The following is a 24,098-nucleotide window of genomic DNA, read 5'->3' on the forward strand; positions in this document are numbered from 1 at the left end:
ACCTTCAGGAGCCTTAACCTTTTCAATTTGACTGAATTCTAACTTGCTCAACCCGTCCTCCCCACTCTGTGATCTATTTGTATGTGTGAAATTCAAAGTGTGTGTGAGAAAAGTTGGAGTGCTTTTAAAAAATGATTTTACTTTGCATTCACTAAAATATAAGCTATACTCTTTTCTGTTCAAAAGCTCAAGAAAATCTCTCTGTGTCTTTTCTCCCCAGCATGGAAACGATTAAACATTCACAACATTGGCAAGAACATCTTTTTTTTTTTAAATCTGTTGCGGTCAAATGATGGGAGGGAGAAGATATGAAAAAATTTGGCCCCTTCTCAGGAAAGGTTATGACAGATTTGGATAAGGTAAACAGAGAAAAAATGATCCTATTGGCTGATGGTAAAATAAGGACTTTGGCACAGATTTAATGTTCTGGACGAAAGATGCAGTTGGCTTGACTCAGAACTCACTGCGTATGAGAATGGTGGAAGCAGAGATATCAATGATCTTGGGGGGAAGGTGGATGAATACTTGATGGAGGTGGACTTACAAGGCTGCAGGGACGGAGTGGGATGAAGTGGAGGAGTGAGATTGTCTGGATTACTCTGCGGAAGATCAGTTTGTACTCGATGGGCCAAATGGCTTCCTTCTGTGCTGTACATGACTCTATGCTTTCACTACCCATCCAGTTGCATTCCAGGTCATAGCAATGCACAGTGTAAAAAAGATTCCCTTCACCTCGCGTTGTGTTCCTTTGACAATTACCTTGCACTTTGAAATCATGCCATGGGTGAGGATAGTGAATGCTTAGCACACACTCAGTTCAAATTCCTGTCTGCTATTTTAGCAGAGGTACTAAGCAGATTAAATTAAATGAGTTAATGCCTTCACTAAAACAGCAGACAAAAACATCTCTGACCAATGTGTTAAAGTCTCAGTATAAATTCCTGACTTTAGTATTGTTACCTTTGCTGTTCTGTACAGTGTGTATCCCTGGGGTTATTTTACACTGGACTAATATCAGCCTACTTGCCTGAGGTGGCTTTGCTTCAATTGCTTTAGTGAGGTGGGGAATGAAATGACCAACTTCATAGAGTTAAGCAGCTACTTCCAAAAGCAACTCCATATCAAAAGAAACCGAGTAACCTTACTGACAGAAAGGGCTCCGCTAATCGGCTCCTCCCATCCTTCTCCAACGCTGGTTGCCGTATATCCGATGGCAAAGTCTGTGCCCTCAGGATGATAGGGCAGCACACAGCAAAGTGCAACAACTCTTCATAGAACCATAGAATCCCTCCAGTGCAGAATGAGGCCATTCGGGCCATCGAGTCTACACCGACCCTCTGAAAGAGCATCCTATCCCAATCTTGCCTTGCAACCTACCAAATAAATGCTGGCTTCCTTCAGATCAGCCCATGCAATGGGAGAATTGTTCGAATACTCTAATAATCTGCTCTATCATATTTTGTGTAGTCGCATGACTTTATTAAATGCAAGCTGTCCACAAGTGCATGGGTTGCGCCCCGAAGCCATGAACCATGTTATTCAAGAATAGGCCTTGCCACCCAGTAGTGGCCCTCGGGTTGTCATGGCGTCTGAGAGGGCTGCTGTGGAGTGAAACATGATGACTGATGTGAGGATTTGGGGCATTGGCCTGGAACGTTCGCTGTAGGTGGCGGCACAGCAGCTGAATGTTGAGGGAGTGAAATCTCAGATCATGCCAATTAGGTGACTAATTCTGACTCTGAATAATGTGACATTGTTTTATGATTGCATATGATGGTATAAAAGTCTGCTTTCTTTTGTGTTTGTCTTTCGTCACTTGGTGAAAGAGTAACTGACTTTGTAATTCACTCGTGACTCCCCCATCTTGAATCCGGAAATTGCAGGGTGGGATTTGGCCTTCCTTCACTGGCCCATAAAACACTCGGGCCAATACCTTTAATGATGGAGTGTGAAATGGAGGATCAATGCTGCATTGAGGACCCAGACACACATCAGTGAGAGAGCCTCGGCTCTGAGAGCTTCCAGTTGGCAGCTTGTTCTCTGACTGTGGTTTGACAGGTCAGATGCAAGAGGTCATTCAGTACATTTGTTTTAAAAAGCGAGACAAATGACTAACGTGAAATTGTAGTAAAACAAAGCAGAATTTTAATTCGGTATAGTTAGGGTGGCAATGCAGAACCACATCAACAGCTCTGCCATCTACTAACGCAGATTTCACTCTGGATAAATACCTTTCTGAAAATAAGATTAAAGTTATGGTTTAAATCTGATTGATTTTGATCGTAGACAGGCTGTGTTTTACATTGCTCATTTAGATTTGGGGCAGCACGGTAGCATAGTGGTTAGCACAATTGCTTCACAGCTCCAGGGTCCCAGGTTCAATTCCCGGCTTGGGTCACTGGCTGTGTGGAGTCTGCACGTTCTCCCCGTGTGTGCGTGGGTTTCCTCCCGGTGCTCTGGTTTCCTCCCACAGTCCAAAGATTTGCAGGTTAGGTGGATTGGCCATGATAAATTGCCCTTAGTGTCCAAAATTCCCATTAGTGTTGGGTGGGGTTACTGGGTTATGGGGATAGGGTGGAGGTGTTGATCTTGGGTAGGGTGCTCTTTCCAAGAGCCGGTGCAGATTCGATGGGCCGAATGGCCTCCTTCTTCACTGTAAATTCTATGATAATCTATGATTGCACTGCACCTTGGAGCCACTTCAAACCTTGCAATTGTTAAACTTAATAATTTGATGATGCTGTTTTCTAATTAGGAGAAGATTTCTTCCTGTTGTCATGTGTTAATAACATCAACAAAATTGCCCAGAGATTTGTTCTGATTGTAATCGCTCGTGAATTTGTACGCCTTTCCTTTCAGAGTGTATTTTTGGTCATTGGAAAAAAAAGAAATGTGCTTCTTAAATCTGAGTCAAATCTTTCCCTTTTGTTAGCTCAAAGTTTCAGTTACCCAAGCATCAGGTATCTGATCCAAATCATCCATTTGAGTTAATTTTGGATGTGAAGTTGAACCAGTATTGATGTTTTACGTCTCGGGTAGTCTGTCTGCGCCCAGCACCGTCACAAACTCAGGAGAACCTAACCCCAGGAACATCCAGGCAGTGCCAACCCTCACCCTCCACCGAGGTTGCCCCAACCCAGTCCTAATCAGGACAAGGCACTCCTCTCTCCTGCCCAACAAGAAAGGACGTACAAATTGGCCCTAGCCAATGGGGGACCCCAGCACCGAAGAGAAGAAAAGGACCCCCTCCCAGGGTGGCGTCACCCAGCCTGATCACACGAACTAACGTCATGTAATGGATACTCAAGGCCAGCCTTATCCTCAGTGAAACTCCACCAGCAACAAAAACGGCCAGAAAGGGAGTCCCAAATCAGGAGAAAAGACCGATTCAGCCGAGTCAAATAAAGCCCAGGCCTCGTTAGGATAACATGCATGTGACCTGGGCCTAAAGAATAGCGCAGATGCTCTGAATCCAAATTAAAAGAAAAAATAGAAAAAAACAACTCAAATCAGGTTGGCTCTAACTGGGGAGGGGGGTGGGGGTGCTTCCTTGACTACTGTCAGGGCAAATTAACCCTATCAACTCCAACCCTCCACCCCTCACCCCGCCCCAATTCCGCCTTCTGAGTGAGAAAGGGGGGTGGAGGAGTCAACAAAAAACACCCACTTCCCTCCTCCATAAGGATTGTCAGACAGTGTAAGGCCCAAATACATTTAGGATGACAAATAAAGGCTGCTCACAAATCTAGTATTCAACTTTTGGCTTAACATAATGTGAACTTGTTAAATCAGGATAATCGACAGTACAGACCATCACACACAGATTATTCACTTCCCTGCAAATGGAAAAAATTGACAATACCAAGCAGACAAAAACGTGATCAACAGGGAGCAAAGTGCAGGATAATAACCGAGATTCCAAAATGCAAGGCTGTCCTCGTGATAAAGACTTTGTTATTGACGCACAAAGAAAACTAAAAAAGGATGAGCCAGGATCAAGATTAATGCGCACTCTTCAGGATCTCACAAAGGTTCCAAATATCAGAGCATAAAACACCATTACTTCCACCATGACATCTCACCAGAACCCGGTCAACAACCTCGGCTCTGGCTGGGGTAGGGTGTGAAGAAATGAATCAATTGGTTTGGCCACCTCCAACCCCTCACGACCGACATCTGGAACAGAACAATACACGGCCAGTGGTTGGAAGCTCCCACCACCCCATGCCTCAAAGACAGGGTTAGATGTGCTCCATCAACTTTAATTTGCCCCTCCTCCGGAGCGAGATTCCCGGAATATGGCACCCAATCCTAGAACTCAGCTGGGAACGTCTCACTGCCTCACCTCGGGGACTGGACCCAGCCTCCTCTCCTGTTGCCCCCACCACCCCCTCTCTCCCCCGACTATCAGGATGGATGACAGGCAGTGCAACAGGAACTCAACCATTCGGAGGTGGGCTCCCACCAGCGACAGTGCTCTCTCTCTATTGCAGGAACCTCCTCCCACGCCTCCAATGCCTCCATTAAAGCACCTCGCACCTCTTGGAATTGGGCATTGATGAGCTGTACCACAGTGCTGGGATTTCCAGCCACGGTAGCATCGTCAGAGGCAGCCGTCATCCGTCGATGCACACCCCACCGTCAGGGCGGAGGCCCGCTCAAAAGCAACTGCGCCACTAAAGGCAGGGCCCCACCCCAAACTCCATCCAGCCGCTGTGAACAAGCGAGGATTTAAACATTCTAAGTCGGTTCTACTAGGCAGAAACAATGCTCGGGACATAATGTAAACTATATGACCCAAGAAACGACAAGTGCACAAGAATGAAAAGATGGATTAAATGGTGAGCAGAGCTCGAGCTTGGGAACACATAACCGTTCCCACTTTCGCATCACATGACCCCTTCAGCAAGCTTTCAATAAAACCCCATATAAGACGGTAGTGTGCAAAATTAAAGCACATGAGGTTGGAGGTAATATATTGGCATGGATTGAGAATTGGTTAGCAGGCAGGAAACGCTGGGCGCGATTTTATGGCCACACTGCATCCAAAAAGCAGCTCGCCGCAGTGTGGGCGGGATCACTTCTTAGCAAATCTGCATATTAAAGTGAGACAGCTAGTCTCACTTTACTGTGCAGATTCACAAAGTACCCAAGGTGTGGGATCTATCTCCTTCACCTCGGAGACTTCAGGCAAGCATCATTCAGTACTGGTCTCCAGAAAAGGGGACCAGACACAATGGCACTCGTGAGGATCTCCCAGGGGATTGGAAGCCCTCAGGTTCATGCTCTATGTACAGAAGAGTATTGAATTAGAGTACAGTGAATGATGGTCTGGGTGCTTGGGCTGAAATCAGCACATCCAAGTGCCTGGCCAAAGCAATGTCACAGCACATGGCCATTTAAATGAGTGTGGGGCAGGGTGGGGTAGCACCTTGAATTGCACCCTGCTCTGGCCAGCATTTCAGGAGCGGGTGGTGACTGACATGGAAACAAAACCCTTGGATGCACTTTCACTGACAAGTCATTGATAGTAGGAGGACCTTTGGAGATTAATTCTGACCCTTGTCTGTTTCTCATTGATACCACAGAGAGAAGAGGATGGAGCCTAGATTTATCGCTGCCTGCACTATTGCACACAGGCTGGAGAGAAGAAGATTGTGATGGAGCCCTCTGGCTCACGGAAGGGTGGGGTAAAACCCTCAAAATCGAGGAGCAGCAAGACCCCTCTGGATACAGAGGATGAGGCTGACAGAAACAATGAGCATAGGCGGTTCACAAGACTGAGGGTGAAGAGAACCTGCATGTCTTACCTGCAGGTGAATGAGAGCCAGTGTTGCCAACACCTCCACATGCCCAAGGATCTGCTGACTCACATTTACCTCACGCTCCAGAAATCGGTGCCACAGAGATCAAGCAAGCCAGGCAGAGCTTGGCAGTGACATTTTGGCAGTGCTTGGCTGCATCCAGCAGGTGTTCCAGTGTGATGCCCCTGATTTTCAGATCAGAATGCTTCATTCCTTGGGATCCATGTCTTCCGTGAAGCAACCCTGGGCTGCAAACAGTAAAAAAACAATGGGGTTAAAATATAGTGCCAGTGGTGAAGAGTTGGTGAGCTCTCAGCGGGGCGGGTGAATGAGAGGCTGCCTGCCCACAGTTTCCTGTGTGTGCACAATGAATGCAGAGGGAAGAGGCTGATAGGGCGCCCTTGCAGCGAGTTATCTTCTAGTAAAGCAACCTGCTGAATTTACGTTGCATCAATAAGTTGTTGCTTATTGGCAGCTTTTACAGCATTGTAGAGTGGTGGAATGGCCATATGCTGCTTTCCTCAGTGGTAATGATACTTCCAATCACATTTCCTTTTCATAACTTTTCCGACAGGTCTAAAACTGACTTGATGGTATAATGTGGGATTTATGCAGCCCCAGAAAAACAAACAAACTGGATTCAATAGTCACAGAAACAACTCTGGCAACAGCTGAAGAAATATGACCCAAGTTCTTGAGGTATTAAGCATTAGTAAGTTCAAAATATTCAGTCCCAACACCCTGTCTAAACTGCAGTGAAAATACGTCAGCATTTGATCTGTCTTTAACATCTATTATGATCTTAGATGCGCTGTAATGGATGTAAAATAGACTTTGGACTGATGGTATTTTAAATAAAAACAGGCCCACAGTTTATGAAAATGAAATCAATTGTCAAATACCTCCAGAAAGGGATGATATAAATGTCTAGTGTTGACAGTCCTGAATATCCAAATGCTCCACCCATTTCCCATAAGCCACTTTTTCCACATCTGGTGGCTTTCAATGGAGAATTTCACATTGAACATCTGCTCCTTGACAAGTGAACAGAATCATTCAACTTTGTTCAAACTTATTGCTTCCATTTGTATTTCTTGATTTTTATATGCTAAATTGGATACACATTCAAACAGCAAGAACTGCCCGTTTCTTCAGAACCTCCTTTCAAAACGATTCACACTGAGATAAAGGGAACCTCAGCCCGTAGTAAAGGTTGTTGTTTATACGAGGACAGAGTTTTAATCATTGCTTTGAACGAGTATGACATTACTGCACGTTACATTTTCTCTTGCCATAAAAAAAAACAATACAACTTTCAAGTCAAAAATTGCAAGCTGGACTGAAGATACTGGATCATTTTATGAAGTTTCTGTGACATTGGAGAGAGAAGCGTTGCTGATGTGAAACCCTGGCAAACATCCATAAACCCAGCACACGTCGCTGTGCTGCACAGGTCACTTGAATCAGGTTTAATTCGTAAAGATCCAGATGGGGATGCTTTTGTGGAAAACGCCTGAAAATGAAGAGATGGGTTATCAAACTGATAGTGCACAAAAACACTGTGAAAGCTCCACAGCAGAAGGGCAAAGACACTGCAAATATGCCGTTGAGTTGATCTCAACCTGCTCCATTGTCCAGGATTAGTTTAGAATGTGAACGGGTTTTGTTTTAATATATTACGCAGTATTTATAGAACAGAGAAAGACCATTCAGTCCAACCATTTGCTTCTGTTTAGACGCCTAACATACAACCTCCCACCTTATTTCATCTCACCCCCACTGCTTAGCTTTCTGCATTTATCATTCTCCTATCCCCAACGCCCAAGGACCCTTCAGTTCGTTTAACAGCTAATCTAACCATTGTGCTTGTTTTTATGTCCATCAAAAAGTACTTTTGATGAAATAATGAGTGGTGACCATTTCGTAGGAAGACCTCGCCGACAGAATTATTATTTTTTAGCATTTTGGTGTTTCCTGTGAATTTCCTTTAAGTTTTCATCTTTTTCATTAGAACAATGAGAATGATACGGTTGGATTTGAAGGATTTTGTCAGATTGACAGTGTGAAGGAAGTTCAAGTAACATCAGTACAAACGGAAAGGAGTTTTAAAATTAACTATATCCATCCGTTCAATTCTAAAATTCTGTACTAATGGTAAATTGCTTTTTAAAAAAAAAGAACTTGCAAATTGATAGGTCCAAATGCACAGCTCAATGCAGAATCACATAATTTGTACTTTCAAATTAACATTTTAAACAGTTAATAAATGTAGCCGTTAAAAACAATTAAGTTGTTAGTTCTTATAAAATCATTGCAGTTTGCTCTTATGTTACATAAGAGATGCCAGCTGAATTGCATGATTCAAGTAAATACCAGGACATGTGACATTGTTTTATGATTGCAACTGATGACATAAAAGTCTGCTTTTTTCTTGTCTTTGCCTTTCATTGCTTATTGAAAGAATAACTGACTTTGTAATTGCCTCATGAAATCCCCATCTCGAATCTGGATATTGTAAGATGGATAGGGTCAACGTTTGAAGTCTGTGATCTTCATCTGGGCTTTGGCGAAGTTTTCACAAACACTCCCATGAAATTAGAGAGCAGCATGAAAACTGGGTTAAACCATATTTGCCTCAGATATTTGTGTTAGACACTGGCTCCAGATACACCATTTTTATGGCACATGTTTACTGAAGGGAATTCCTGGCAATTCACACTTGAATTTATCAATACTTTCATATGTACTTTCTCGATGACTCTCTATGTTGAGGAAACAAGACGTTATTTTATTTTTTAATGATTATCTTTGTATCTGACTGCCGGGAAGGTGCCCATGTTAATTCAAACTGTGATTTTCCTCTCTTTCCAAGTAGGGTGATGCCTACTGAGTTGGGAAGATAGATTCAAGAGTGTGACGAACAAGAAGCATCTGAGATCCATCGGTACACAGCAAGCGGGTCCAGGTACACAGCAAGCGGGACCAGGTACACAGCAAGCGGGTCCAGGTACACAGCAAGCGGGACCAGGTTATCGGCTTTATAAATAACCCTTTTTTAATCAGGCAATTATGAAAGTCTGATGTTTTCCAAATTGCTTTTGAAGCTTACCTTAAGTCTAGGATCCCGGGCTACAGCTGTCAGTTGTGGAGCTGAGTGCAGTTAGTGAGTGACTGACAGCAATACAGTGGCAATTTGGCAGTATGGATGCTGCTTGGGGAAGGAGAGACCAAAACAGAAATCTAACCAGGAGGCTGGGTGGTTTCTGTCTCTTCTGGTCCTTTTCTTTCATTTCTTCCTGTCAGAATGTTATTCCCTCAAGTCTCTTGCCTGTTGTAGGTCTGAATATTTATACATCTGAGGTCAAGAAGTAGGTCAAGGGTAGCAGAAAAGGTAAAAATACTGAATTCATAGCTCATTAGATGTTATTACTGCTCTCATTTGGTCTTTAGTTTAAGTGTGTGACTTATTTCCAAGAAAAACTTTCTTTGTTCAACAAGTTTAATCACTTTCCTTAATCCTCTGGGAAACACCGCTCTGTGTGTTGATGAGGCAGGATGTCTATTAGCTTTTCAACTGAAATAATTGCCGGTTTAAAAGATGCAGTGAAGCCATATGGACAACAGCGATTCAAGAAGGCAGCTCACCACCACCTTCTGAAGGGTAATTAGAAATGGGCAACAGAAGGTCTTGTTAGTGGTGCCAAGTCCCATGAAAGGATAAATAAAGAAAAAGTGACCTGGCATTGTAACCCACACACAAGGCAGCACTGCATCGATTTATACCCGGGCGTCACGGTAAGCTCAGTTCCTAACTACACAATACCAACCAGAAGACAGGAGAAAGAGTGGACAAATCTTGGGGCGACTTTGTGCACCTCCTGCCCCCCAACAGCCTTATCCTTCGCGTGTAATTCTGCCTCTGTTCTTTGCACTGCTTTGCAGTTACTTAAATGTAGAGAGCAAGGAAGGAGTTGTAGTCGAGCTTCCAAGCCAGATGTTGCCTCGGAGCTAGTTCAACTTGATCTTGCAGCTTATAAAATGACCTGAACTTGTCATTTAATTTCTGTACATTGATAAATCAATCCTAAATGTGTAAAAGTGATATGAGTTTTCAAACATGCAACTGCCTCTTTACTACACGTTATCACACATTCACAGTGGCACGGTGCCGCAGTGTTAGCACTGCTGTCTCACGGTGCTGAGGTCCCGGGTTCAATCCCGGCTTTGGGTCACTGTCCGTGTGGAGTTTGCATATTCTCCCCGTGTCTGCGTGGGTTTTGTCATCACAGCCCAAAGATGTGCAGGGTAGGTGGATTGGCCACGCAAAATTGTCCCTTAATTGGAAAAAAATAATTAAGCATTCACAGAGTCACTCCTGTGTGAAATTGTAAAGATGGTAGAAGACAATGACGTTGGCAGTACGGCAGAAACATCATTTAGAGTGCATCCTAATCACTATAATACTGTATTGCACTGTGGTAAAGATTTCCACTTGTTTTTCTAAATAAGTTGTGACACTAATTGTTTACCATTTTACCTCCTCTCTGATTCCCTTGTTGAGTTCTCTGAATCCCGCAGATAGATAGATGTTATAACCCTCCCTCCACTCACGGTGTGTGGATTATTAGTTCCCCGTGGTCTCGGCAGAATATGAACTTCCCCATTAAGGGGGTGGGCTTCCCCTTAACAAGGGAAGCCTGGCGGATATAAAAACCCAGGCCCGGATGTGGGTCAGGATGGGAGAACCCTTTGGGGAGTGCAGTGTGTATGTTGTGTGTGAAATTAAACTTTTTTGTTTGCCTCCATCATTGCTTCCTGTGGTTGCTTTGTCAGGATTCAACAGTAGGGTTTAACTGTATGAGGATCACAATAGCATTTTACACTAAGATGACTATTTTTATTTTCAATTTTATTATAGTGCGTCAAAAAATTGTCCACAGTTCCAACATTCCTACAATCCTCCTTGTTAACGTACGTGCCTGTAGTTCACCCTCCAATATAACCTCTTATTAAAGATTGCTACATTACTTAAAGTGACTGCAGTTCAAAAAGTACTTAATTGATTAGAAAGCATTTTGGGATGTCCTGAGATTATGAAAAGCACTGTATAAATGCAAGTCATTTTTTCTTCTGTTACTCATTATTCTTGAAGTCTTTACTCAATAACTATTTACTCTAAATATAAGACAGTGGTTCCCCCTTTAGGGTAAAGACAAACAGTGAACTGAATCTATGCAAAAGCAAATCCCGCACAAAACTTGCCATCGCTGTCCCTTGTCTAGGGAATCAAGAGACCACCCATGCTCTTGGGACTAATGGAGCTATCTGTGTTTGTAGGCCGCAGATGCCCCCAGGGTTTATTTTCAGCACCCTTGTTACATAATACATCCCTAGACCCGGGTAGAAATGTTCTCTATTGATCCTGCCAGGAATGCAGCAGAGATGGCAGGAATGTTAGCGGGGCTTCAAGGGTTAGATTACAAGAAAAGATTCCATAAAACTAGGCTCGTACTCTCTGGAAAGCAAAAGGCTAAGAGACAATTTGATTGAACTTTTAGGATTTTATAAGTTCATAAGATATATGAGCAGAATTAGGCCATTCGGCCCATCGAGTCTGCTCCGCCATTCTATCATGGCTGATATGTTCCTCATCTGCTACCTACAATGCCGCAGACCAAGATCTGGATTGCAAAATGAGCCAGAGGATATCCTCCCTGAAACACATGACCTAGGAGCGGGAGTTGGCAATTTAGCCTCCCACACCTTCAACGTGATCATGGCTGATCCCATCCTGGCCTCAACTCCACCGTCCTGCCCGTTTTACATAACCCTTCAACCCATTACCAATTAAAAACCTATCTAACTCCTCCTTAAATTTATTCACTGTCCCAGCATCCACCGGACTCTGGGGTGGCGAATTCCACAGATTCACAACCCTCTGGGAGAAGTAGTTTCTCCTCATCTCGGTTTTAAATTTGCTACCTCTTATTCTAAGATTGTGACCTCTCATTTTAGACTGCCCCACAAGAGGAAGCTCATGTCTACTTTATCCACACTGTTCAGCATCTTGTATACCTCAATTTGATCTCCCCTCATTCTTCTAAACTCTAGAGAGCATCGGCCTGAACTGTTCAATTTCTCCTCATGCGACAAACCCCTCATCTCTGGAATCAATCCAGTGAACCACCTCTGAACTGCCTCCAATGCTACTACATCTTTCCTCAAATAAGGGGACCAAAACTGTGCACAATACTCCAGGTGCGGTCTCATTAATGCCTTATACAGTTGCAACAACACTTCCTTACCTTTAAATTCAATTTCTTTTGCTATAAACGGCAACATTCCATTTGCTTTCTTTATTATCTCCTGTACCTACATGCTAGTTTTCTGTGACACATGCACCGGTGCACTCCGAAGTCTCTCCCCATTTCGATAATAAGTTGCCTTTCCATTTTTCGACCAAAATGTTAAAGTAGATGAGCAAAGCTTTTTTCCGCTGGTTGGACAATCTTGGACAAGGGAAGGGGCTGAATTTTCATTGGGTCAGGATGACTTGAGAGCCCTTTACAAATGTCAGGCAGGTCCCGATTCTGGGATTCCTGACTCCATTCCTGGGGGTTTGATTTTCAGGAGGGGCTTTTAAGGGTACGGATTAGTTTGGGTCAAAAGCCTGTACTCCTGACCTGACTAGCTCCAGTGAGGGGATAGGCATGTCCTAGTCCTCTGCAGACCAAATGGAATCAGGCTGGTTATTCAAAGAGTTGAAGTTCATGGAATTTCAGTTGCTATGAACCATAGCTTACATGAGTGGATCTTTTGAAATGAAGGGTTTTTCATGCTCCCAATGCCAAGCTTAGAGCCTAAAACTCCTATTGCCCCTCACGTCCCCATGACAAGGCATGCCCCGCACACAGGCCCCATGCTCCTCATGCCCCCCTCCCATGCCAAACTATGGCGCTTCCATTACCATTCACTCACTGTACTCTGTATAGAAGCAATAAACCCTATAATGACAGTAGCATGTTTTTAAAAAGTTATTCATTGATAACTTTTCACCTTCTTAAAAAAAATCCTATTTACTACAGCCCAGTAATTTTGCGATCATCCAGACACTTTAAAGTATCAATAGCAGAAACATCAAGCACCTGAATCCTCTTTATCTTGTGTCGCCATATATTGTGAAAGCTTCATTATGTACTCATGACTGAGAGCCCAGGAATCCATTAGCTGTTGAAATACCTGAGCCCCAGAAAAAGCGTACCTTTATGGGCAGCTTGGCTCCCTGATCTATGCTATCAATTCCACAATATTTATGTACACAAGATTCAGAGGTTTTCAGTGATTGCAGATTAGGCCATTGATACTGTTAGTACAATTGAGTTTCTTTTTAAGAAAGTGGAAAGTTATCAATGAATTTCTATTTTTACCGCTTTTTTTACACATTCTATTGTCACAATAGGGTTATTGTTTCCATATGGTGTATAGTGGTTGGATGTGCATGTAAGTATATGGGAGGCTTGTGCAACAACGGACGTTGTTTGGGGTGCATACCTTTGCATGGGGGTGATGAGCATGGAGTTGTTTGGGGGAATACCATGGCACAGAGATGATTGAGAGGCCATAGGGGTTGTGCGGCATGGGGGGAGGGGTACAACTTGGAATGAGGGTAATGAGGGGACATGGGAGTAGTTTGGGGGGCACAGTTTGACATGGGGGAATGAGGACCATGTGAATGGGTGGGGACCTGAGGTGGCTTGGGGAGTGTGTGGTGGCTGAGGGGGTGTGAGAGGCGTGAGCTGGGGGGCCTTTCTGATTTTATCATAACTGGGATGAAGTGCCTCAGTGTCGGGATGGGCCTTTTAAACAGCCAGTCTCTGCACCCAGCAGCATGTGCCTGTCTTTGAACATTTTCCCAGGTTGCTTTAGCTAATTGTAGCACCACCGCACCCCCCCAACCCACCCCTCCCCATCCTTAAAAATCCCATCCTTCGGACACTTTCTCCCGAGACGGGTGAACCAAGCCAGATATTTTCCCAACTCCCCCTACCTGCCTTGAGGATGAAAAACCAGCCCATGGGGAGGAATCCCCATTCGCAGGATTTTGAAGACCCGTCGAAGTCAGTGGGCGTCTGAAAGGCTCACGCAATTTCTGTCCCCCTCCCCATTGAAATGGGGCTATGGAAATTCCTCCCCATGGGCTGGTGACAGGCCATTCAAGATTAGGAAATATTCTTCACACAAATGGTTGTAGAAGTGTGGAAATCATCCTCGCAAAAAGCAGTGGAGGCTTTTTGTTAATTTTGTTTTTGCTAGAGGTTACAGAAGGATATGGATCCAAGATGGGGAGATAGAATTTTATCATTTAGGAGGGAGTTCCAAAAGATGGGAGGCACGGTGGCACAGTGGTTAGCACAGCTGCCTTACAGCACCAGGGATCTAGGTTCAATTCCAACCTGGTGTGGAGTCTGCATGTTCTCCCCGTGTCTGCGTGGGTTTCCTCCGGGTGCTCTGGTGTCCTCCCACAGTCCAAAGATGTGCAGGTTAGGTGGACTGGCCGTGCTAAATTGCCCCCTGCCGCCCAAAGGTTCGGTGGGGTTACATGGTTACAGGGCTAGATGGGTGAGTGGACATTGGCAAACTGCTCTCTTGGAGGGTCGGTGTAGATGGGCTGAATGACCTCCTTCTTCACTGTAGGGTTCCGATGATTCTATGTGCAGTGTAGGTGGATTGGCCGTGCTAAATTGCTCCTTTGTGTTGCGGGATGTGCAGGTTGGGTTACGGGGTTATGGGGACTGGGTGGGGTGGGCAGGGGAGTGGACCTTGGTGGGGTGTTCTTTCGGAGGGTCGATGCTCACTCAATGGGCTGAATGGCCTCCTTCTGTAGGAATTTGATGAAAAGCCCGTGGGTGCTGGGAAAATTGGAGCCTTCAAGACTAAAAACTTTTATTGGTAAGGCTGTAAAAAAATAGATCAAAAGTGGGTCACTGGAGCTGAGGTACAGATCACACATGAACCCACTTGATGGTGGGGGTAACAGTGTTGAGGGACTGAATAACCTTTTCCTGTTCCTAGCTATGTTCCAGTCACAGATCCTCCAGAATTATATTGACCCAGTGAAGTAGGTTTGTAAAAAAATTAAAACATTTCTCATCAAGTCAGGCTTGGATAAAATTCCCATTCCGCTCTGCGGGTTGGCTGCTTTTTCAGTTGTTGGGGTCTGTCTTGCTGTATGAACATACCCATGATGTATGGTACACAGAGAACAATGAAGGCCAAGGGCAACAGGAAGTACTCAGTCCTGTAATGTGTTATTGTTAGGGTGACACATTTAATTTAGAATCAGAGAACCATTGCTAAAAATATAATGCATCACATTTCTGATAAAATAAATTCTCATGGGCAAGGTTCCAGGAGGCTTCATTTCAGAACAAGCCATGTATGTGGGCTCCTCATTGCAGCAGTCCAAGTACTGTCAAGTTTGTTTGAAGTGGGTGGGAGAGAGGTAGTGTATGTTGCTCTATGGCAGTAGTAAGAGGAACAAAATTAATTATAGGTGTATCTTAGCTTTGCCAACCATGATTGAATGTATTCCTGGAAGCTTTGTCACATGACTTGCCCATGTTCTTGCCATTAGTTGTCCATCACATCCATCGTTGCCTTCCTACACCGTTGCCTTCCTACACCAGTTGGGAAGCAAAAGACACGGTACTGAGCGTTGATCCCGTTCCGCTGTCTGCGGTAATGGGGTTCATTCCCCTCCCGCCCCCACTCCCTGCCAGGAGGGTGCTAATGGGTCGAAGTGATCCATTTACATCCTATTAACGGGCTGGACACCGGATTCTCCGAGCCTGCGTGAATCTCCGGTCCTCTGGCCCGGGGTTCACCTGGGTGAGAATTGTTGCTGGTATTTCCCAGCATGGCCCAGGCACGGCGTACCTCACGGTGGACCAAGGGGGTAACTCTTTAAGGCAGTTGCTCCAAAGTCCAGCGGAGTGCCACCACACAAATCAAACCCTGCCCGTCCCCCCCCCCCCCCCATCAGAGCCCCCATAAGAGAGAACCCCACAAGACCCCCCCCCCCCCCCCCATTGCAGAGACCCCCACCAGAGACCATCCCATTTCAGAGACCCCCCCCCTGTTACAAAGACCCCTGCCTGGAAGCTAGAGAGCAGCCCACTCCAGCATGGGCACAATTCAGAGGTGGTTCATCTCCGACGGGAGAACAGTCTCCCAAATGGAGAATCCAGCCCCGGTAAAGAGAAATGTTCGAGGATAAATATTTTTCAATGTCCTGATGATTTTTCTCCAGGGTCACACACAGCAGTTTCCTGGAGATTGATCTTTAATTCTTGGAGATCCCGGGCCCATCTAGGAGGATTGGTTGCTCCAATCTATTTAGGATTAATCTTCTGTTACCTTAATGTATTGTTTTTAAAAAAAACAAAATGTAAAAATCTTTTAGTGATCTCAGCAATACTGCCGGAGATACTTGTTCGTGACGTAACCCCCCGCATAGTCAACCTGTGGCTCGCCTCAGTCCACCCACCACCTCTGCTGATTGGCTAGATTATTGCACATTCCATTATTGTGGAAGGAACCCGCAGTATATTTACTGAGCCTATTATTCACACGAGTACATGTGGAGATTTGGATGTGCTAACCCTTGCGTTCATTAATGTGTACTTCCATTGAGTGAAACTCCACACAGGGAGTGACGTCTTGCAGTTTTGGGGTATATCCAATGCTGTCTCAGAGATCGACTACTTAAAAGCTGAGAGGTGGGATTCTCGTTGGCTGGCACTGTAATTGGGACGCGCGGTTGGGTGGAGAACAGGGGCGAAATTCTCCCCCAACGGCGGGATGCCCGCCGACTGGCGCCAAAGCCGCCGCCAATCAGACGGGCATCGCGCCGGCAAAAAGGTGCGGAAGTCTCCGCATCTTTGGCGGCCTAGCCCCAACATTGAGGGGCTAGGCCGACGCCAGAGGGATTTCCGCCCCGCCAGCTGGTGCGGAAATGGCGTTTGTTGCCCCGCCAGCTGGCGCGGAAATGCGGCGCATGCGCGGGAGCGTCAGCGGCCGCTGTCAGTTTCCCAGCGCATGCGCGGGAGCGTCAGCTGCCGCTGTCAGTTTCCCGCGCATGCGCAGTGGGGAGAGTCTCTTCCGCCTCCGCCACGGCCTCCACCATGGCGGAGGCGGAAGGGAAAGAGTGCCCCAACCGCACAGGCCCGCCCGCGGATCGGTGGGCCCCGATCGCGGGCCAGGCCACCGTGGGGGCACCCCCCAGGGTCAGATCGCCCCGCGCCCCCCCCCAGGACCCCGGAGCCCGCCCACGCCGCCTGGTCCCGCCGGTAAATACCAGGTTTGATTTACGTCGGCGAGACAGGCAATTTCTGGGCAGGACTTCGGCCCATCCGGGCCGGAGAATCCAGCGGGGGGTCCCGCCAACCGGCGCGGCCGGATTCCCGCCCCCGCCCAATCTCCGGGAGCGGAGACTTCGGCGGGGGCGGGATTCACGGCGGCCAACGGCCATTCTCCGATCCGGCGGGGGGTCGGAGAATGACGCTCCAGGCTCCAATGCCAAATTCATGGCGGCTGCTGATTTGCCGGCAAATCACAATTCTCTGTCACCTTGACCGTGACGTCAATGTGTTCCAGAACGCACGTACAGTAAACACCGTTTGCATGTCATTCGCGGGCCCGGCGTGGTATTCTCCGGGGCCTCCGCGATGCTCCGCCTCCGATGGGCCGAGTTCCCAACAGCGCGGCTCACTTGTGCTTTTAAAAATGGTGAAACAGGCGCCGTGGCTGCTGAGGGAGAGAGAGGGGGGGCGGAAAGTGTCCAACATCCTCAAAGTTTCGCTGACAGTTGTGCCGCTGGCCAGGGGGGCTTCTGCCAGGGCCGGCGGGAGTAACGTGGGGTGGCCAGGAGGTGGGCTATGGGGTCGGGCTTGACGGGCACGGAACGCCATTGCCACAGCCAGAAAGGCAGCCGGGCAGCTGCACACGCCGCTGACTGCTCACTGTGAACTTAGTGCCGTAGGTCGTATCGGTGAGCCCCCCAGGCCACCGCCCCTAGGTGCCCTCTGGCCCCAGCCGACCCACCAGCGGGATGGATGCGCTCCAGCACAACCAGTGCCATCTTGTTGGCTGGGTTGAGTGTGTGTGGGGAGTGTAATGTGTATGTGCGGCTGCAGCTTGTCAGCCACCCGAATGTCAATCTCTGACCTGATTGTGTTCCACGTGGCGCGGTGCCTGCCCCTCCGCTGAATCGGTCCAGGTTCGGCGCCAGTTTTGTTATCGTGGAAGTCCACAAATCCTGCCTCGGCATCAACACTTAGTCTGAGGAGCAGGGAACCCAGCCCGAGGTTTCTGAACTCAGCACTGAGAGCTCTGGGAAAGGCCTCTCCTTGTCAACCTGATGTTTGCTTGAAAAAGCAGCCTTGCAGAGTGATGAGACAACAACTGATAAGTGCTGAAAGGTACAGGATCTACAGTCTCATCTGCAACCCGAGAGTCCAAATAACAGACCCGACAAACATATCCTGCACCTTGGCCACATGCTGTCACTGTCAGAGATGATGGAGGTTGACATCACTTGTTTATACAAGGTTTCTGAGGAGTAAAGATGCATCAATGTGGGAAAGAAATGAAGGATGTGCGTGCGCTGAGCATTGTCTGTAATATTTCAACATCAATTAGTGAGAAACTTTTCTATATTCCACACATCTGGAAATTTCTGTCTGAGACAAGTTCTGAATGCTTAATGGCTTTGGGTCAAATTCCCCTTTCTGCTGTTTTGAAGGAGGAATTAACCCATTGGGATTAAGTAGGTTAGAGGCTCTGTCAAAATATTGGGGCAAGCAATGTAATGCAAAAGTGTCAAAGTTTGGAACCCAATCGTATTCTAACTGAGGCCTGAGAGGGATGTTGAGTACTCAGCTTTAAGAATCTGGATCAGTTAATGTTGGGTGTGAGTCACTGGAAAAATGACGACGTGTCATTTGGGCAAGTTTGGCGGGAAGCTGTAAGGGCAATCTGCATTCACCCGCACTTAGTGTAAAAACGAGCCCCCACCTGAATCTCATCATGTCCGAGTTCCAGCCACCTGTCTCCCCCGACTCGCACCTCAGCTGCTCACAGCTAACAAGCGGAAGCTGCTTTTAACAGGTCTCTGACCACCCACTCCCAGTAACGGCAAGAGGTTGGCAGTGCAGAGGCCTGCTCCTCACTTTGGGGGTGCCGACCTGGCCAGGCTTCTCGACGCAGTGGATGAGAGGCGGGGTACACTGTATCTTCAAGGGGGATTGAGGCCCAGCACATGGTGAGCGATGCTGCCTGGGAGGCAATGGCAGCTGCAGTGAGTGCGCGCAGCAGGTCCAGGAGTAGGAAGAAGATGAACTACATCCTGCGAGCTGAAAGAGTGAGTTACCACCTTTCTCCTCCCGGCATCAGTCCCAACTGTCACCCTTCAATCCTGCAACCCCCTGGCCCCCCACCCCATCCCCCAATCCACTAGCTGACATCTCACACACTCCCAACACCCAGCCTCCAAGCTTGTTCCTCAGAACCCCCCTAGCACCCATCAGCTCATTCCCTTCATGTCTAGAAATGGTATCCACACAAAACACCAGCTGTAGACCCTTTGACCCATCAAGCGATGCCCTCTCTTTGTCCCTGCAGAAGAAGGTAGCCCATAATAAGCAGGAAAGGGTGAAGACGGGGGTGGGGTGGAACCGCAGAGATCCGAGCCCTCACTCCCTATGAGGAGGTCTCTGGACAAGATTCTCCCGGAGCTAATGCAGTGATAGGCCAGAGCCGAGATTCAGGAAGGCGTGTCAGAGACATTCCGGTCACTGCAAGACTGATTGGAGGAGTCCCAAAGGCTTCAGGCGCAGGAGATTGCGGTGGCAACGTGTGGCAGCCAGACCACCGCTGCTGGGGTGGCTACTGGAGTGGAAAACCTGCAGCACGATGCCCACATCTCGAGTGGTGGTGTCCAAGGCGTTGCTCAGTCTGTGACGACCATGGCTGAGGGTCTCGACATCATGTCCCAGTCACTGAGAGACATGTTCCAGACACAGGTGGACATTGCCAAGGCTCTGCAGAGCTTGGACCAGTGACTGAGGACCATCACTGAGGGCGTCAACACCATGGTGCAGACAATGGGGAACCTCCAGAACTGGCAGCGCCAGATGACCCAGAGGCCTTTGGAGCTCACTCCAGCTGGCCCTCTGTCCCATGGAGTCACCCAGGGCCCAACGTGCACCGTCAGAGAGGAGGAAGTGCTGGAGACCAACCCAGAGCCTTCCACCAAGGAGACAAATGCATTCTCCAGTTCTGCTTGCCCACTTTGAACTGCACCGCACCTGGACCGATTCCGTGACTGTGGCGGGGCTAGCACATCGGCACGTGGAACACAATCGATTCCAATGAGAAACGGTGCCAGATTCGCCGGGTCCGTGGTTGACACTCGGGAGGCTGACAAGCTGCAGCCGCACATACACATTACACTCCCCACACACACTCGTCCCAGCCAACAAGGTGGCTCTGGTTGTGCTGGTGCGCGTCCATAAAGCTGACGGGTCGGCTGGGGCCAGAGGGCACCTAGGGGCGGTGGCCTGGGGAACACCCATACAACCTGTGGCCCCAAGTTAACAGTGGGCTGTTAGCGGTGTGCGCAGCTGTATGGCTGCCTTGCCGGCTGTGGCAAAGGTGTTCTGTGCCCGTTCGCCCCGAGCCCACCGCCCACCCCCTGGCCACCTCCCCTCCCCCGCTACTCCCCCCCCGGCCTTGGCAGAAGGCCCCCGGCCAGTGGCACAACTGTCAGCAAACTACAGCGATGTTGGGACACTTTCCTTCTCCCCTTTCTCTCCTTCAGCAGCCATGGCGTCTGATTCATGACTTTTAAAGGCATAAGTGAACCTCGCCGTCGGGAATTTGGGCCCTTGGAGTCGGAGAATCGCGGAGACCCCGGAGAATACTGTGTAGGGCCCGCTAATGATATGCCAAAGGCGTTTACTGTACACGTAGTCCGGAACGCGAGGTGATGGAGAATTGCAATTTTGCGTGAAAACGGCGCCCGGGGGAGAATCCCACCCATAGTCTCGGAAACAGAATCCCGCAGTGAATTCTGGATCTGCCTCTTTGGGGAGGAATTTGCACAGAGTAGTACTTCTGCTGGCTTCAATCCCAACCCCCTGACTTGAATCCAGGCACATTAAAGTTAAACAGTGGGTCTGATTCCCATTGTCAAGAGGGAGTCCACCGCTTGCAGCCGAGAAACTCCACTGTTACAGTCAGTGCAACACAGGAGAATGGGTAGGAAACCCAAAGGGGAAAGAAAAATCTTTCCTTTTCCTCTCATTCAATAGTTTGTTCACCCTCCTTATTTATTTTTCTGAGCCTCATTTTGACTCTAATTCCCACCATTTCCTTCTCTGTCTTCCCTGGGCTTCATTCTCAATTCATAAATCTCACTAGTTAAGGAGGTGGACTGTCAGTTCTGCTCCTCACTCAGGTCTTTGGTGCCTCATTTGCCTCGGCACATTGTTATCAACTCACACTTCAAGCAAGTTACAGGGAAAGAAATATTTGAGTTGAAGGGTGAAGAGAATATAATCTAACAGGACTCGCAGTCAGATGTACGACTCCAGCAAATTCTGGGCCAAGGTCAGGGATTCTCAAATATCAATAAAAGTTATTAGAACTCAATGCAGGATGAAATACTACTTTCACATGATTACATTTTACCGGCAATCTTTGATCCTGAGGATCAGAAACATCACCCAGGAGGCAGGAGTGGATGGAAGCATCAAAACTAAGCGGTAACGGCTCAGGACATGACCTCAGTTCAACAAGGGATGTTTAACTCCCTGCTGATTCTTACTAACAAGTACAGACATACAGACACTGGGCGTAAAACATCAAATTATCCATTTGAAATGCAGTTGATTGGCATGCAGGGAGTCCATCTTAGAAACATGAATTGGGGATTCTGGTGTCACAATTCACTTTTCACTAACATTTCTTGCACAAGTGCAAGATTGGCCCAGTGTGTAGCTGGAGTGCAGTTTATGCACAGGGCTTGATTGGTTAGTTGCAAAAAAGCGTGAATCCAACAAATGCAAAACAGCCTCCACAGTAAAAAAAATGTTTTGTAATGCACGATTGCATGGAAGGGTTACAAACATCCTCCAGCCTTCAAAATGAACTCCGGTATTGTAGTCAAGGAGGATCCCAGAAAAGGAGAGTCAAAGTGGTTTATTCTCAACTCTCAGTATATACAAAGCAATATTCTAATTTGAAGAAATTCATGTGAAGTTCAAAAATTTCAGTGAAGCTGTTTACGACTGAAAACTACAAAGACAATACTGTTAGATTACATGAATATCCAGGTGATCTTTTTTGTGTGAATGGCCATGGCTTCTGAGAGGAGATAGGCGATGGCTGCACCTCCAGCAATCCACAGACCTGGATTAACAAATTCAAATGCCACCTGGCAACTGGGGAATTTAAATTCAATTAATTAAATAAAAATCTGGCCTGAAAAACTAATCGCAGTAATGATGATGGTGAAGCTGCTGGATAGTTGTAAATACCAACCTGGTTCCACTAGTGTCCTGTAGAGAGGCATCTGCCATCCTTAATATGGGAACCCGGATCAACAGTAATGTGGTTGGCTCTTAATTGGCCTCTGAAATGACACTCAGTTTTTTTTCTATAAATTTAAGAGTACCCAATTATTTTTTTCCAATTAACGGGCAATTTAGCGTGGCCAATCCACCTACCAAGCACATCTTTGGGTTGTGGGGGTGAAACCCACGCAGACACGGGGAGAATGTGCAAACTCCACACGGACAGTGACCCGGGGCAGGGATCAAACCCGGGTCCTGAGCATCGTGAAGCAGCAGTGCTAACCACTGCACCACCGTGCCGCGCCATGGCACTCAGTTTTATTCAATAAGGCAGCTCACCACTACCTTCTCAAGGGCAATTAAGGATGTGCATGACCTTACTGGTGACACATACATCCTGTGAATTATTTTTTTAAATCTCATGGTGCTGTGAGCACAAAACATAATAAACTTTGGTTTAAACCGATCTTAACTATAGCGTTGATTTGATATCATGTCAAGACCAAATTCTGAGAAACATTTATACACGATCCTCAATTGGTCTCAAAATGTAGCACATTGTCCCCAATAGGACAAGCTCACAGCTGGGAGAAATTATTCTCTAATCCTCAGAAACGGGCAGCTGATGATTGAGTCATGTTTCTGTCAAACATTATTTTCTTAGGACAATCTTCACAATGACAAGTTTATAAACAAAATATCGCCCCCACATGTTCCATCAGACAGCTCGTTTTAATTTATTTTTTCTGGAATTGTAATTGGAAAGTGTAAATCAACTAAAGTCATTTGTGTCTATTTATCAATTCTTGTCAGGCCTGAAAAAATGTTATTCAGTTGATAACATTTCCTTTGCCTATTTTAAAACAAGTTTTAACTTTGTATAATGTGCATGCAATATCCTACTGGGCAGCTACACAGCATATCTTCATCACATTGAAGCTAGATAACTTTGATGAATTCTGTTAATTCAGCATTTTTATTGCAGGGCAGATGGTTTCATTTTGGCCACAGGCAGCAGCGATACAGCATTTAAAACTTGCAAAGTATCACACATGAAAACATAAAGGAAATCCAAATTACCATTCAGCCCATCAAACCCATTCTGTTCAGACCTCATGTATGAGTATTCAATCCCAGACTTCGCTCCAGCAGCATTTTCTCTTCCTATAAGTTGCCTGCTGTCAGTCAGTCAGCAACAAACCAAGGTCCTCACTGTCCTCTTAGGTGAACGTAAAATATCCCCTGGTACCATTCCAAAGGAGAGCAAGGGGTGTTATCCCTGGTTTGCTGGTCAATATTTATCCCACAATCAACATGCAAAACATGATCTGGCCATTACCATATCACTGTTTGTGGAAACAGATGGACTGACAAATGGGCTGCTGTGTTTTCTAAAGGCTGGATTTGATACAGTGGAAAGGGGTGGGGTTCCCTAGCTGGGGTGAGCCCTCTTCTGCTTTGCAAGTCACGGACAGCACGGTGAGCATGGCATGGCACCCAATTTTACATCCCACTGCACAGTCCGCCCCGCATCCCCATCACCTGCCAACCCAGTCACATGGCCTGTAAAATCAAGTCCAACGTTATGATTTTGACTGCAGTTTATCAGATATAAAGAGCTTTCAGACACTTGTGAAAGCCTGTATGAATGCAGGGCTTC

This window comes from Scyliorhinus torazame, chromosome 28 (assembly GCF_047496885.1).
Source record: "Scyliorhinus torazame isolate Kashiwa2021f chromosome 28, sScyTor2.1, whole genome shotgun sequence".
NCBI classification, from domain to species: Eukaryota; Metazoa; Chordata; class Chondrichthyes; order Carcharhiniformes; family Scyliorhinidae; genus Scyliorhinus; species Scyliorhinus torazame.